Here is a 5,476-nt window from a genome sequence, read left to right on the forward strand (position 1 = left end):
AAGCACATGCTTAGTCAATGGAAGAATCACTTCCAGTGCTTTCAGAAAACACTGCGTTTAAACACAGAAGATGCTGCATTGTCATCATTGCAACAGCCATTCTTCACAAGTATCTGAAACAACATGGTTGCCTCAATCCTCAAACAGAAGAGGACCGCTGACTTCAAGGTCCTCCTCAACCATTCAGATGTTCCCACAATTGAAACAGGGAATGAGAGAGAAGGACTTGCCTACAGAGATGTTTTTCATCGCACCATTTTTCTAACTAGATACCATTTTGATCCTTTTGGCTTTAAGGAAAAAAAAACACCGACCTGAGGTAAGAGTATTTATTTTATAGATTCTGTAATCTATTGTGCACTGTAGGTGGTACTGACATAATGACATTTGAAGCATTTTCAGACATGCTTTGTTGCATCTCTCTTCTTAATCTGTGTCCAATTCAACCTGTTGTATTTCCATTTTCAATTCATGCTTCTGAAGATATTTGAACTATAGATATTTGAGCTATTGAAATTCATTGGTCAGCCTTTCATGGACAGTCAGAGTTTTTCTGGTGAGACCAGTAGTAACACCAACCTTCCCATTTGCTTCTGCAGATGTGGAAGGTTGACAATCTTGAAACTCTTTCGACCTGTTCAGATGACTTGTTATTCTATTTATTATTCTTAAATATTATGAAATAATAATATTTGTTCAATATAGTCTAATAAAGATGGAACGGAGGGAGGAAGAGTCAAATGATGACAGTGAATTTGGAAGGGAATTACTTGCACAATGATGGAAGTGTCACAGGCGAGGGAAAATGAAGGCAAAGTTGTCTTTTTGTGGTTGATTTTCTTGTTATTCCACAGTACCTGCATAGATTTCATAAGAGGAAAGCAATAGAGATTAAGATTCTAACTTGAAGTTGTTGTATTGTTCTTTTCGTTGCTTGTTCATTGGCATTGAATTCATAACAAAATAATGTCCAGACATACTTTGTCCTTTTTCTTGAATTCAGCAGCGGATATATGTTGTTTATCTTCAATGTCCAGGTGCCTCAAAACTATTTGCTTTAATAGTGTTTTCTCATGCTCCCTGAAGTTTTTGGAATGCACTCCTGTCTGTGCTTCTAATATTTTGTCTGAATGCTCCACCAATTCTTCCAAATCAAATGTTTTTTGGGACCATTCAAGGTTTTATAAGCATCCACATTCCAGTACTGAGTGCACTCAATCTCCTCTCTACCTTTTGTTAGATGTTACGTCCTTCAGCGCCCCTAGTGTATCACTGCCGCTAACACCTTTGTTTTTTTTCTTTCACGTTTTTCACTATAACTGCAGATTTGTGCATCCTGCTGTGCACGTTCATGGAGGCATATAATCTGTGCCTATCCCGGGACAAGGCACACAATTTAGAATCCAAATTTGGTGCCAGCAACAAAAGCAGCAGAACGTCAACCTTACTTTGGACCATTTTGACCTTTGTGAAAATTATTTTTATTTTTTTGATTGTGAGATTTTGGAGTAGGGTAGAACAACAGAGTGTGGAAGACTTTATTTTTTGTTTCTGTAGATTTTTTATTTTTTATATGAGTTATTTAGAAAACTAATTCCTCAGTTGAGACTAATTAGCTGTTTTTTTTTCTTATTCATCTGCCTATGGTGTACATTGTCTTCCTGCACTTTGCAATGATCTTCACTGAATAATGTTTGTATTATATTCAGCAAGATACAATATACACGGCCAAAAACTATAGCTATATTTTGTTTATGGAGAAGTTTGATACCATCATCAAGTTTGTTTACTTCTGGTTATGCACGTGGATCCTCAAGACATGACAGCAAAGGAGGGGAGAAAAGATTCACACTTGAATTGTGATGCTCTGTCAGGACAGACAAAGGAGCGCTGTGAAATCTGTGCTTTGTTTGCACGTGTTTGGTGTCATATCCCAGGGTCCACCTTTAAAGACCCTACCATTCAAAAACAAGTTTTTTAATGGTTAACTCCTCTTGGAAGCATGACTTTCACTATACAGATTGATTTTGTGCAGAGGTGTCACCAGAGCGCCCCTTTCACATTCTTCCACTGTAGACAGAGAGTTTCTGCGTACTTCCCTGAACTCTGAGTTGGAAACGAACATGGATGTGCAAAATTTGTGAAATCACAAATACGTGGAACCTATCATGGTCCACTATGCAAGGATACTAGAGGACAGCGACGTAGTAAACTGAAACTTTTCTGCACAGAAACCTGACTGACATGGTGACCGAAGTATCTGCGTTTTAATGGTTTGACTTGGGTGGCTCTGATATTTCCAATTAGGTTTCTCAGCGCTACCAAATTGGATCACACCAAGCTGACTAGCTGAGTCACGCCACTCTAATTAGTTGGATCAGTCACTTGTTTTCAGTTGGGTTGCTCAGCGCTACCGAACTAGATTGCGCAGATTAACTGGCCAGCACAGCACAATCTGATTGGGTCACACTGATGATAGCCAAGCCACACAGCTGGTTTGTGTAAATTTGTTTAGTGTTTGAATTAACAGGCTAGTCATATTTCCAGATTTTTTTAAAAATAGAGAAATTATTGTTTTCCTAATTCCTTCAAAATATTTTATGACATTTGGACATTTGTATATTAACAAGCGCGAATCCACAATAGCTGCGACTGCACACGCGCATGCATCCATGTGTCCATGCATCCACGCACACACCCTCACACAAACACATGACCTCTTCTTTGGCTCATGACCAACCGTTCCACAAAATCTTGTGCAAATCTGTGAATCCTTTCGGGAGTTATGCGCCTTTTTGTGATAGGCCACGCCCATTGCCACGCCCCCTCACACACCCTCAAACAAACACGTGACCTCTTCTTTGGCTCATGACCAACCTTTCCACTAAATCTTATGCAAATCTGTGAATCCATTCGGGAGTTATGTGCCTTTTTGTGATAGACCACACCCATCGCCAAGCCCCCTCTTGGTCAATCGGTCTTGAAAGTTACTCAGCTCTACCTTCAGTCATGACCAACGTCCATGTCAAATTTCAGCCTCCTGGGGCAAAAACTGTGGCTGCTACGGGATGGGACACATTTTGTGGACCGACCGACCGATCGACCGACCGACAGACAGAGCTATAGAGCTGTGGTCACAGCTAAAAACAAGGCTTTTCATCAATTTTTATAATCTAAAAATATTCTGTGTAATTTAAAAAACAAATTGCTGGGCCGTCTGGTGAGGGTATGAGACCTGATCGTTGCATTAGCAACTCCTACTGGTTGGAGCATTGCACACAATTACATTACACATAGGGCTATACTTCCAGCTACCTTTCACATGCATAAGCTAGTTACTGGTTAGTACAATAAATGATCTGTTTTCTATTTTGTACAATGTACATTGTTGTATATTGTCGCATGCCAATGTGACACCCATGGGAGGGACAGGTGGCAGTTCCGGGAGTGCACTGCTGGTTCCCACATGGAGAGAAAGAGCGCACCCACACACACACGAAAACAAACAGACACCTTCACCCTTCACCCTTCCCCCTCACGGGTTCCGGGCAAAAACTATTTACTGAAACAACAAACTAAAATAAGAAAGCTACAAGAAAGAGCTGCTTTTCAGTACGCCGTTTGTAGCTGGCCAACTTTTCAGTTGGCCAGTTTCTTTCTTTGACTTGCGTGCTCAAAACAAACAGAACTCAAAACAGCCGCGCTCTCAGTGTGTGTGTGCTCCAGGTCTCGGCCCCAAACTGTGAAGAGGAACATACCTTTAAGCACCTGGGCTGATTAGTCAATGCAACCCAGGTGCATGTGCTCTCTCCACCAGCCGGCGCTGCTGAGACCAATCTGGTTCACTGTCGGACCGAATGCCGCACATATATCTTTGTAAATCTCTTTATTGTTGTTATTGTTGTGGTTCTTGTTAGTCATTTCCTTAAGTTATTTGAGTACTTACTTAATATTTCTTTGGTGAGTAATGGAAGCTTCGGCCAACTTAAAAAACCACCAGACTAGCTGTGATGTAATTAACATTTGCAGCAGTTTTTGGTTTTTGTTAGCAAAATAATTATTTGGGTTGGAAAGCAGCATCATAATTCAGTGGGTCCAGTGCCATTTAAGAGAGAAATGTGTCTGGATAGAAAAAGTTTCAAATGCCAGTTTTAATCACAGATTGTGACAAGAACTGTTATGTTATACTCCCATTCATTTTCTCCATAGAGATTATCTGAAAATACATAGCCTATATGGATAAATGTTTTTTTTCTGTATTACGTCAGACTTCTGAGGCATTGTCAATTTGTATATTCATACATTCTGGCATTCACAAAGAGGGTAAAGGCATAGAAATGCTATTAAGCCATTTTCAGTAGTTCATTTAACTTTTTTGATGGAAAACCCATATTAAACAAATTATTCAATGAAGAATATTTTTAAGGTTTTAAAATACATGTGGAGGGGTACTTTAAGAACCTCAGATGTGAAATAACTTTGCATTAGGATAAACTGTGCTTCTTTCTTCCAATATTTTAATTGAGTATGTTGTAATTGTAAATAGTCAGTTATGTTTAGTTTTCTTCTTCTATTTTGTGATGTTGCATTGTATATTTCTGAAATATGTGGATATGTTGGCTGTATCAATGTTTATTTATCATACTGATAAAGCAATATAAGTAAAGGACATAAAAAATTAAAATAAAGGTTTTTCATCAACAATAGCGAAGTTCATGGAAGTATGATGTCTTGCACACTGACACAGCATTCCACCCGCATGCATTTATTTTAACTTAAAAAAATAAGCAAACAGCTTGGGATATGTTCTTATATTTGCCTTTTTGGTTGTCAGTTTACTCACCAAGATCACTTAAAATGTATAGCCTAAGGACCGTTAAAATACAGGTTTTTTAGGATTGGGATGACAGGTATGCCATGTTACGCCTAGTTATGCCTAAAGAAGTGTGCCAAAACTGGTGAGTTACCAATAGCCTGTGATTCCTCTAGTCTACATACTTGCTCTTTTATTATGTTGTAAAGACTCCACATCAGTAAACATCAGTAATGGTTAGATTTGTCAGTGTTTTATTGTGTATGTGTATTTATAAATGTGAGCTCCATACACATTCAAAATTATGTTTTTGCCCTTTGTGTTTGACTGTTGGCAATCTATTATTCCACATCAATAGTAACTGGTATGGTATCTTTGAACATACATAAATTGGGTACAGACATGGTTTATGTTGGTGGCTAATGGTAGCCTGTGAGTGTGATTTCATAGTTCTGTGTTTGTACTTTAGATGCACACATGCTTGTGTATGTGTATGTATGTGCTAAGTTATGTGTCTGAGCTGTAGCTGACTAGGCTGGGCAAAGTGACACACCATTCACCAAGCATATTTCATAATGTTGGATGTGGACACACCCAAAGAGAGATTTGAACGTATTGAAACTGTAGTTATGTTCACAGACTGCAGTCTGTTAAAGTCATTCT

Source organism: Anguilla rostrata, chromosome 2 (genome assembly GCF_018555375.3).
Source record: "Anguilla rostrata isolate EN2019 chromosome 2, ASM1855537v3, whole genome shotgun sequence".
NCBI classification, from domain to species: domain Eukaryota; kingdom Metazoa; phylum Chordata; class Actinopteri; order Anguilliformes; family Anguillidae; genus Anguilla; species Anguilla rostrata.